Source organism: Lissotriton vulgaris, chromosome 6 (genome assembly GCF_964263255.1).
Source record: "Lissotriton vulgaris chromosome 6, aLisVul1.2, whole genome shotgun sequence".
Lineage (NCBI taxonomy): Eukaryota > Metazoa > Chordata > Amphibia > Caudata > Salamandridae > Lissotriton > Lissotriton vulgaris.
In genome coordinates this window covers 1,782,021,942-1,782,034,672 of record NC_141694.1, presented here as the reverse complement: position 1 = coordinate 1,782,034,672, position 12,731 = coordinate 1,782,021,942, and positions in this window count along the sequence as shown.

Here is a 12,731-nt window from a genome sequence, read left to right as displayed (position 1 = left end):
AAAGAAGCCCTTGCTTAGAGGGAATCAGAGATTAGGGATAAAGCGTGGGAGAACTTGATGAAAGCTGCAGACCTTAAAGATTCAGTTTTATTTTGGAAAACTCTTGATCAACCATTTTTTAAGGATACTCAATCTGTAAAGATTGACATGGTAGTGACCCCTATGGAATGGCTTGCCCATTTTGAGGCAATTTTTAATGAATCCAATAAGGGTATTTTTAATTCTGGGAACAATAAAGTGATAAACTTAAAAAACACAAAAGTAGGGTGCATTACTCAAGATGAAATTAGTACAGCCAGTGGCACGGCGGACGGCCCCGACGGGGTCCCTATCGACGTTTTAAAATATAATATGGACCTTTTGGTGCCCGTCTTGTATACATTTTTTAATGCAATAATTAACGGGGTGATTCCAGCCACATGGGCGGAAAGCTTAATAGTCCCCATCTTTAAAAAGGGGGACAGAAGTAGTGCTAGTTGCTATCGCCCAATTTCCTTGCTTGACTCGACATCGAAAGGAATGGGCCGAATATATTGCTAGCCAGGTTAGAGAATTGGGTAACTGAAAATAATATTTTATCTGTAGGTCAGTATGGCTTCAGACGCGGTGTCGGGACAGTTGAGCAGTGTTTGAATCTCAAACTAATAATAGGCAAATATACTTTTGCAAGGGAGGGCTCCCTTCACCTCTGCTTTGTAGATTTGTCAAGTGCATTCGACTTGGTGAATCATTCAAAGCTATGGGAGACATTGATAGGGATGGGTGCCCCGGAGGAAATTGTTGGTTTTTTATCTCAACTTTATGCTCAACTATCAGCAAGGATATGTTATTGAACACGTGGGGAATGCCCGAAGCACTTTAAAATTACCCGTGGAATAAGACAGGGGTGAACTCTCACCCCTCTTTTATTTTCACTTTATATAAATGGTGTTGACATCCTGTTACAGAATCTAGGGGTTGATGTCCCAATGATCAGAAAACGGGCCACACCCCTATTACTGTACGCCGATGATGCTGTTCTAATTTCTAGAACAGTAAACAGCTTATAGACCCTGATGGATAATTTTACCAGTTTTATGACGGAAAAACACCTAAAAATTTACCTAAGTAAGACTCTGGTTATGTCCTGTGGTAAAGAAAAAACTAAAACAAGATCTCATGTCATAAATGGGGCATTAATAGAGAGACCACTTACTTTTTCTTACTTAGGGGTTCTTTTTAATAGTAGGGGTACGTGGAACACACATGTAACTCTATGCAAGCAGAAATTCGTGAAAATTGTGGAGGCTATTTTCAGGTTCTCTAAAAAAATTGGTAACAAACCACTTCGGGAGATTCTAAAATTGTACGGTGCAAAGTGTATTACAGGGACTTGTTATGGTGGGGCCCTATGGGGCCAGACTGATGCTATGCCTTTATAAGTCCTTAAAAACAACTTTTTAAGACGCTTGTTAGCCGTTCCTGTTGCTACCCACTCCACCATCTTGCATGCTTTAAATTTGTGACATCGGGTTTGGACTAGGGAAGAAACTCATTTTACGAGGGATATTATTTTAGATTGCCTATCCCAAGACCGATGTAAGAAAATACCATGGTTAATTTACATCACTGGTCTTTTACAAGATTGCAATCTAAGTGTTAATGATATTCGACCAGATGAAGTAGGATATATTAGCAAGGTCGAATTAAAATGGAGATTTTTAAGCGTGAGGGAAGCCCTAAGAGATGAGGCTACAAGTTCTAAGAAAACTGTTATATCCTATCTTGAGGGTCCCATTGTTGCGGGCTTACAACCATACCTTGTATTTGCAACGAATGTACAACACAGATTCTACCTAACCAGACTGAGGTTGAGCACACTACACTATCTATTTGCCGTCCCTAAAAGGGGCAAGTGGTGCTCTAAACTCCCGAATTGTCCGTGTGACGGTATGTCCAAACAAAGTACCTCCACTTATTACTTTTTTGTACATTTTATATGGATATTAGGAAAATATATCTCCGTCTAATTTTTAAGGTTAATAGCCTGGTCTGTAAAATCGCTTTTAATTATTTAAGGAATTTGGAAAAAATGACAGTCTGTAATGGAGTGATTTGTTACATACAGTTGGCAAGGAAACAAAGGAAGGATTTAACTTACTTAGAAAAACTGAATTATGAATTTATGTAAGCATATCTGTATTATGAACCTGTATATTTTTTAGAATCATGTCAAAATGATGTTTTTAGCATTAGGTTTGTATAAAACTTAGATTTTGCTTAAAAATGAACAATTGAATTTTATAGTATGCTTTTATGGACATTTTGGATGATACGAATAAAGCTTGATTTGATTTGATTCGAGTCATGCATTGAACACTATGCGATCGGTAGATTTGAACCTTTAGGTTGTGCTTATCTTCATGAAGTATGGAATCTCCCGTTTACATAAGGTGTTTGAGGGATGAGGAAATATAAATTTTATGGTCAAGTTGTGTTCCCTAGCGCGTACCCCACCGTCTCCATGTACCAGCTTAAAGTGCATGTAACTTCCCTCCTGTGCCAGCTATGAAGACGCAAATACATTTGCGTCCAACGTTAACTTGTCCTCTTTCAGATCCACCCTGAATGGACTGAATAGTCCGTTCCTAAGTATGCTATGCCAACGTCTTTTTGTAGTGTACCTTACATGTTTTTCAACTCTGACAAGGTAGGCCCTGAAATTCTGCCATCGAGCCTCTTTTCTGGCTTCTGACTCTGAAAGCCTCAGCCCAGGCTGCATCTGTACCCGTGAACTCTGACTTACTCCCAGCGCGGCCCACCGCGCTCAGCTCAGCCTGCTGCCTGCCAAGACTGACTATAACCTTCGAGTTATCTGTTCCGCTCCTCGAAAATACATTCCTGCCTACTAGCTTCAGTAAACATCTCCCTCAACTACAGGGCCAAAGGGCCGACCTGTCTCCGTGCAAGTAATTCATAGCCTCTGTTACCATGCTCCCATGGAAGGCCCCTTGCCCCCACGCTTCTCATGCAGACACTCAGGCGCTTATACACGCACGCACAGCTAGTATAGAATAGCTTCTGCCCCAGAGACCTTTCTATCCAGATAATATGGTTCCCAAACATCAGATATCAGATATGATAGAAGTACAAGTTGATCTGACATGCCAGACTTCTGTCTCTTTCCGTCAGTGTAAATGTCAAGTCCCCTGCACCCTCCAGTTTCACGTCTATCACACGTCATGCAGCTGCGCGCGCATCCAAGCTTCCGATTTCTGCTGACATTGCAACATTTCTGTTAGCGCCACCCCTTGGTGACACCTATCTGTAACGTTTCTAGCACACACCTCCAGTTCACGCCTAGTCCACGCCTTCTGATTACGTACTAGTAACACGTGGATACTGTTATCTTGTCTTCTCTCAGCTGTTACGCCTACTGTACTGTTTCCTATGACATGAATTAAGTATATAAGCTATGTACTGTCAATAAAATGTGGCGCGCTCCTTCTATCCCTTCTTCCACCCCTGTGGTGGGAAGAACATGATATGTTGGTCATGACCATTCCTTTTTAAGGAATAAACCCCTAAGAAACTCTAACACCACGGACTCTGATTCTTTCTTTCCGATTGAGTTATTATTGATTAAGTACTTACCTGCATAGAAATTAAGACAGTAAATTATATATTTACATCATTTTGGCGCCCGAATAGGGACCCCTCCCCCACCTCACGCGCCGGTTGGTGCGTTGCAAGCTCTGTCCCCTGCCATCAGCTAGACGGAAACTACGCGTACCGGCAGGATTTCCTGCATCTCCCTCTGACCCACGGAGGTGACGAAGACTGCGATCAGTACCCAGACGAGGCGGTGAGGAGTGCGGAGGATCCCGACCAGAGCCTAGCCGAAAGAAGCAAGGTCCGAGGTGTCAAGAGGCCCACCAGTTTTCCGAAGTCTCCCGAAGTTCTCCGAAGTCGAGCCGAGTCGAGTCCAGTCCAGTCGAGTTTTCCGAGGCCTTCTGTTTCCGTGCTTCCCGGTGAGTACCATTGCTGGGACGTATCTAGACGGGTTTGGGTACACAAGTCCGGTCTGCACTGTTTTTAGACAGTGTATCTGTACTGTTTAGCAGTATATCTAGTATTCTGAATTTCTGCACTGTCTCATCAGTGTATCTGTACTGTTTAGCAGTACATCCAGTATAGAGGGTAGTCATATATGTTTTAAATGTCTTTTCATGTGATTAATGTCGTGGTATGAATGTGACCGTCTTTAAATGTGCCTTATTGTGTTCTTGTATAGCTAACTATATTCAGTATTAAGTAGTAAGGATTGAGCATTCAGTAATTAAGTAAACAAGATGCCGTTTTTCGACAAGTTAAAGCAGATAGGAACTAGGAAAGGGATACTAGAGGAAGCAATTCCTATCCCCCCTAGGGACACTCCAGGAAACTTCATGTACCACAAGCATGGCATAGATGCCATATTATTTCTAGAGTTATGGGCCGACTATACTAAGCACCTAGACGAAAGACACAGATGGCCTGTTAACGGAACATGGGATGCTGAGTGCATCATGAAGGTGGAGGAAGTACTATGGAAAAAGAAAGCCAGACAATCTCAGAAAGACGCCATAGAGTTTTGGCGTAAGGAATCCCATAAGCGTACTGAAAAAGCACTACGTAGAGAAGACAGACTTAAAGAATCAGACAAGGCCCAAGAAAACGAGTTAGTTACCGAAGGGATCCGAGTAAAAACAGAGCAAGTAGACCGCGCACGAAATAACCTCGTGAACGGTATGTATCTCGCGGCTGAGGGTTCGCCTGAGGCCATTTCTGAAATACCGAAAAATCTACCGCCACCATTAGTTCCAACTAAAGTAATGCATAAGACTACTAAAGACATATTCCTGAATTCCTATCTAGAGGATGTAGTACCCGCTTACACCAATCTGCCTGTCCGCGCCCTGCCTAACGACAGGGACGGGGGCGGTAACCCGCCCCAAGATCAAATTCCGCCAGTACCACAACAGAAAGTTCCTGTTCCGCCACCTCCACCACTTCCCGCACTTAAATTTGATCTACCGAAACCACTTCTACCTGATCCTACTAAAAGACAAGTTCAAGTTCAGATACCGACTCCGCCGAGAGATGATACCCAAGCCTCCGCCTCAGGGGGTGCGACCGGGGGTTTACACACCCCGCCATTGACACGCAGGTTACCGCTCAGGGACGTGCGGAGTCCTTTTACGTTCAAGTCACCCCGCCTTGACGCATTCAAAGAAAACATTTCAGTTTGCAGATATGATCCAGTACCCGGTAAAGACGATATAATGATATTGGCATCACTACGGTTAAGATCTGCTACTGATTTCTTGCTGTGCTATGCAGGAATGAAGGACCGTTTAGATAGGATATATGAGTTTGTTCAGACAGGGAAAGACCCTGACAGTATTCAGGAGGCCATGGAGCGGCAGAAAGTTGATGTTCAAGCACAAATACTACGTTTTTTCATAAATTGCCTAATAAGAGAACGAGACAGGCCTGGGACAGATCAGAGTGAATTAGATGCACTAAACAAGTGGGGTCAAAATATAGCTGACGGAAAACACGATAAGGGAACTTGCATAGCCCGTATGTATAAGAAAATTAAAAAGGCAGTAATAGATATACACCAAAAAGAGAAAGAAAAGGCTTCCTCCGAGGAGGAAGAAGAATTTGAAGAACCAGAAAAGACTACAGATACTATAGCGTATGTAGGTAAGGGAACTTACCTTAGGAAAGGTATCCGTCCAGAAAGCAAGAGAGTTTTTCTCTCTGCCTTAACAAATCCGAATTCTTCTGAACATCAGTTCCAGGAGACTGATAAAAGACTCCGAGAGAGGATGGGATACCATGTGCTCAATTCGATGGATGAACAAGAACTAGCTCGGTCAGCCATATTATGGGCTGAAAATCCAGATATGTATAATGATGATACATTAGCGCAGACATTTCTGAACCTCTCCCCAGACGAACAGAAATTAGCAGGTGTATACATGATTCAGCACCTCCTCACGAAATACAGAAATAAACATTCTGACCCAGGTCCTTTACCTGAAATATTAGAAGAACTACTCATGGATAGATGGAGAGGTTTCAGTACCAAGTTAATACAAATAATTCTAGAACAACGACATAGATATAACACTTTTATAAGCTCTGAATATGTTCCTGCTCCGCCCCCAGAAAGGAAAACGTATCACATGCAATGCCTGGGTGGCATTGAAAGTCAGAACCCCTTACGAGAAGTGCACCCAGTTATGGGTGAGGATAATATCTTGAAACGTGTATATGTACACACGCCACTGACCAAGTTAGAACTGTTAGAAATGAAGAAACTAGTCCCGAGCCATGATAAAGACCCTGCAGGCTTTCACAGAGAACTTAAAGGCATGTTACTGATGGGGGATTACACATATGATGATATCATGAAAATGTTAAAGGTACTGCTGCCCACGGGTATCTACGAGAAACTAAAGGAAAAGGAATGGGAGGTGGGAGAGAAAAAGATTGTTTGGGCAGAAATAGAAGACGAAGAGAACAAACGTGTCCCAGGGGTAGGCCTTGGGGACAAAACTAAAGCATTACCAGGTTTAATAGTACAGGTTCTGCCAAGATTATTGGCAACTAGAAAAGAAGACTGGGATGCAATCTCAGCCTGTAAACAGAAACCCGACGAAGATACTAGTGACTTTTATTCAAGATTCGAGAAATGTTTTATTATTAATAGTGGTCTTAAACCAAGTAGCGAGTCGTACCCGCATCTTTTTGTATCCAAGTTAGTTGAGAATTCCCTGTTAGCAGTCAAGAATCGTGTATACAAGGTTGAGAGTACATGGCAAGCAAATACGCCATCCCAGATGTTACAAATGTTACAATACCATCAGAATAGAATTAGAGAAGAACAGGATCAAGAACAGAAACGTATGAAAGACACGAAAATGAAAATGCTAGTAGCCCAGTCGGTCCATACCGACGGAAACAGAAAGGGTACGAACCAGACAAGTCACGTCGCAGGTCCTGTTAAAGGGACGTGCAATTATTGCAAGCAACCAGGTCACTACGTCCATGAATGTCCAGTTCTGAAACATAACATAGCAACAGGTAAAACTAAAGAGAGACCGCATCCACCTAGACAAGATCAGGGTCAGCAACAGACCTCACAGAATGTACAGCCCATACAGAACACCCAGCCTATGCATGCTTCATCCCATACAGCACAGACATTAGCGGTATCACAGCCACAGCCTCTTGCCGCAACTCAGCAAGTTTCTCAACAGATGTACCAGTATGCCCAATCTGCTTACCCTGAGTATCAACGATACACATGAAACAGCCTAGAGAGGGAATTTGGCTTGCCTCTTATTGAAATTCCTGTAGATCAAGAAGGTCCTTACGTACACAGTCAAGTATTGGGAAAAGACTGAAAGTTTTTAATTGACACAGGGGCAAGTCGTACCACAATCAGTCACAATGAAGTCCCAGGGGCACCCCTCTCAGGCTCACAGAATGTTTCCCTTGGTTTTTCAGGACAGCCCATTGTAAATGAAGTATCAGAACCAGTACCCTTGGCTGTGGGTCCATTGTCACGAGTTACAGACTTGTTACTTACGAAATCATGCCCAGAGAATCTGTTAGGAATTAAAACATTGAAGGCTCTAGGAGCTATAATATGCTGTTCCCCGGAGGGAGTTAGACTCTTTCTACGGGATTTCAAGGGTCATTATGTGGTGCGAGAATTCGATGTCAGATTGAGAAATGTATCAGATCACCTGTGGGCAAAAGGCCCAACTGATGTAGGTTGTATGCATATCACACCATACCGTGTTACACTCAAGACAGGAGTTGTACTACCACGAATCAGACAATACAAGTTACCACCGATGCTGTAGTGGCTTTACTGGAAATCATTGAAGAGCTCATAGTACAAGGAGTGGTCGTAGAGACTGACTCCAATATCTGCAATTCACCTATCATTCCAATTCTTAAACGTACCGACCCCAATGCACCGCCGGTATATCGGCTGGTGATTGATCTTCGAGAACTAAACAAATGTATTGTACCACAGTACCCTGTGGTCCCCGATATCTCTTCCCTATTGACTGCTATTGATTCAGAAGCAACGTTCTTTACTGTAATTGATCTCAAGAACGCTTTCTTCAGTGTACCTATTGATCCGGAGAGCCAATATCTCTTCGGATTCAGTTTAAATGGACGAAGTTTCAAATTTTGCCGCGCACCTCAAGGATTCACAGAAAGCCCCAGCATCTATAGTCAAGCACTGAAAAGACAACTAGATTGTATAAAAATGCCAGTTAACACTGCCTTACTGCAATACGTCGATGATCTATTGATCACCACACGAAGTGAGCCCGAATGTGAACAAGCATCACTGACAGTTTTACATTTCCTGGCTGACAAGGGGCACAAGGTGTCCCCTTCGAAGCTTCAATTCTGTGTTCAGCAAGTTGTGTACTTGGGTCACTTGCTGTCCAAAGTGGGGAGACAGCTCACTCCCGATCGCATTCAGTTAATTGTAAATATGACACGACCCCAGACACAAAAGGAAGTGCGGGCCTTTATTGGCCTCACCTCGTACTGCAGACAATGGATTCCTCAATATGCATTTCTAGCTAAACCACTCATCCAGTTAACGACGCAGGAAGCAGCGACTTCGACTGCCCTCCCTTGGACTCAGGAACATACACAAGCCTTTAAGGAATTAAAGAAAGCATTATGTCAAGCACCAGTTTTAGCAACACCATGTTACAGCAAACCGTTTACACTTTTTGTTACAGAACGTGATGGTACAGCATTGTCTGTCCTCACTCAAGACCAAGCAGGTTCACATAAGCCTTGCGCTTATTTTTCTAGTACATTGGATTCAGTAGCCCAGGCACTCCCTGCGTGCTTAAAGTCAGTAGCAGCAACAGCGTTAGCAATAAGACAGAGCGATTCAATTGTTTTAGGCCATCAGTTAACAGTACAAGTTCCACACTCTGTAGAGGTTCTGTTAAACAGAACCCAGACTCAGCACTTGACTATAGCACGACTGACAGGTTATGAATTAACGCTATTCCAGCCACACATAGAAATAAGACGCTGCAGCATTCTGAACCCCGCGACACTGTTACCTACAATTATGACAGATCCAGCTCCGCATGATTGCATAGAGATCATTAATGCAGTAACAAAGCCACGACGAGACTTAACAGATGTTCCATTGACAAATCCAGACCTGACACTTTATGTGGATGGTTCATGTATGAGAACAAGTACAGGAGAATTAGTGGCCGCGTATGCAGTGACCACTGAAACCGAAGTAAAAGAAACACACCGTATTGACACACTGTCCGCTCAAGCAGCAGAGCTTATTGCTCTGACCCGAGCCTGTATTCTAGCTAAGAACAGAAATGTCAACATATACACTGATTCCCGTTATGCGTTCGGAGTTGTACACGACTTCGGAATGTTATGGCAAGAACGAGGTTTCTTGACCTCTCATGGTGCCAAGATTCAACACGGTCCCCTCATTCAAGCACTGTTAGAAGCAATACATCTGCCTTCAGGCATATCCGTCATGAAGTGTAAAGCACATATTAAAGTTACAGATTCTGTTTCACAGGGTAACGACCTGGCAGACCAGACAGCAAAACATACAGCATTGACTCATACTCAGACAACTGACATAACGAAGACAACAGAACCGACAAATTGTATGACAGTCAGAGATCCCACACTAGATGTTATCGATATTCAGACACATGCTACCCCAGAAGAAATAAAGAAATGGATTGAACTAGGAGGGATCCAAACAGAACAAGGTTGGGTGACGAAGGGAAAATCTACATGGTTTCTCCCTGATTCTATGGTTCAAGTCATGATTAATACAGCACATAGTCCCGCACATCTAGGAGAAAAAGCGATGCTAGACAGTTTACAAAATCTTTGGAGCAATAAACACTTACGAGCAGCAGCAAAACAGAAAGTGCGTACTTGCATGATCTGTTGTCAGTTCAATCCAGGTAAAAGCGTCCCTGTAGAGCAAGGTGGATTTCATCCTCCCGATCACCCTTTTGAAGTCCTCCAGATGGATTATATCCAGATGGACCGTTGTCGAGGATTTAAATATGTTCTCGTAGTTGTTTGTGCTCTGTCCCGTTGGACCGAAGCATACCCAGTCCCAGATTACACTGCTCCGACCACTGCCAGGCAGTTGGTTCGTGAATTCTTCCCACGGTACGGCTTGCCTCGTGTCGTGTATTCAGATAACGGTCAGCCATTCTCATCCGAATTAATGAAAGAAGTTTCTTTATTGCTAGGATACCAGTGGAAATTCCATTGTGTCCGACATCCCGAAGCCGCAGACCTTGTAGAGAGGCATAATCAGACATTAAAGACACGACTTGCTAAAATATGTCAAGAGAAAGGGGTCGACTGGATAGTCGCCCTGCCAGTGGCACTGTTCTATATAAGGATGGTTGCCCATTCGAGATCAGGGCTATCCCCGTACGAAGTGATCTTTGGTAGACCACCGAATATGTGGGGGACGCCCATTCCGAAGAAAATTACCGATGTTGATTGCAATATGTTGACAGATTACCTTGCCTCCTTGATGTCTGCACTCCAATCATGTCGTTCACAGGTTGCCGCAGCTTTCCCTGACAACACTGATGTAAAGCCACATGATGTCCGTCCAGGGGATCTGATCCTCGTAAGGAACTTCGACCGGAAAAGTCCGTTGGAGCCCCGCTGGAAATCGCCGAAGACCGTTCTACTAACTACGAGGACAGCGGTGAAGGTTGAGGGCAGGAAGGGGTGGGTCCACATGAGCCATGTTAAACTATGTAATGGACTGAAATCCGACCCAGGCTCATCCACCCCTTCCAAAGACTGTATCGAGCCCAGTGACTTTAAGACTTCCGAACGAGAAAAAACTCCCCAAGAGGAATACAGACTCAAGCTCCGATCTAGCAAGTCAGACAGTTTAATTGTTTAAGTCCTCCCCTAGGTGAATCGGTTAAATAGTTTCTGACATGTATCCCCTAGATCGCGATAGAGAGAGAGAGAGAGAATTCAAGAAACGTACATACTGTAAATCACTGCGTAGTCACTGTATAGTGACATTGTTAATACTGTTTTTTCTAAGTCTTCTGATCATAGTTGCAAGTATACTTCTCCCTCTCTACTACCCTATTTTCAAGCGTGAACAATCTGTTTACAATGCCTCTGCTGAACACACTTTTAGCGAGTTACCTCCACACGAACTCTCCTACAGACTTGCGCTGCGCAACAACACTTTCATTAGTATGCTACATCATTCCCATCAAACTAACAATGCTACAGACTGCTGGATATGTGGCCGACTCCCTCCCTACCAGAATTACAAGGGAGCTCTGCCCCTCTTTCCGTACCCGTTCACTCACAATGGCTCCTGTGGTGCATGGTTTAAGATAATTAATTCCTTAGATCCTGACATTGCTGTTTTCGATGGGGGCTGGGTTTGGGGAAACTTGAACTTGGTCCTGCTCGACGTCTGTTACCCTGACAAGGAGGGACTCCCCACTAGAATAGGAACTGATCTAGAAAATGAAGTATATGGACTAGGTAATTACACAATTAGCCTTATGATTCTAACTGTTGAAGCCGAAGCTGCACCAGTTCTGCCCGTTGTGTCAGTATTACCCGTCACCGGTGAATTATGTATCAGGAAGAAAGGTTCAGTACACTTAGGTCATAGTAAATGTACTACTGTAGTCGAATTCAGTGATCATGGTAAATCGTCCTTTAAAGCTACTCGTCATTCTTATTTTGTTTGCGGTTACACCGCATACATACGCCTACCTTCAGATTGGGATGGTACCTGTTATATTGCATTCCTTCTGCCACCTGTTTTCCTAGCTCCTCCTGATTACCACAGAAATACAAATCTAGTAAAGAATAGATTCAGAAGAGATATCACACTTGTCGACTACACAGAAACGGCATGGGAACAGTACACCGATTTTAATAAAGGATTCTTTTTCTTTTTAGGACCTGTCCAAAATAGTAAATTAATACGCAGATTAACTAGAACACTTGAAGCAGTAGTGAATGAAACTGCCTCCGCCCTAGGTAACTTAACAGAAGAGCAGTCCGCCATGCGGGTTGTTGTCCTTCAGAATCGTCTTGTTATCGACGTCATCTTGGCAGATAGAGGTGGAGCCTGTAAGGTCATCGGGTCAAGTTGCTGTGTTTTCATTCCACAAAACGCACCATCTGTATATCAAGCTATTACACGTCTCCATAAAATTGCAAATCAGATACATCAGAATCCAGGCACCTGGACTTGGTCCGGTTGGTTCTGGACAACGTTAACCGCTTGGGGATGGAAGATCCTATCCTTCCTAGGCATTGGCCTAGTCCTAGTATTCAGTTGCTGCCTGTGCCTGCAGTGCGGGCCAGCGATTTGTGGACTGTGTGCCACTTCTTGTATTGAACATTCCAGTTGTCTCTCAAAACGCAAAAGAAAGAAAGAAGAGCAAATGATGTTACAAGAACAAACTGATCGATTCATGAGGATCGATATATCATGAAGGGTCCGTAGGGAACAAGGAGGGAATGAGGAAATATAAATTTTATGGTCAAGTTGTGTTCCCTAGCGCGTACCCCACCGTCTCCATGTACCAGCTTAAAGTGCATGTAACTTCCCTCCTGTGCCAGCTATGAAGACGCAAATA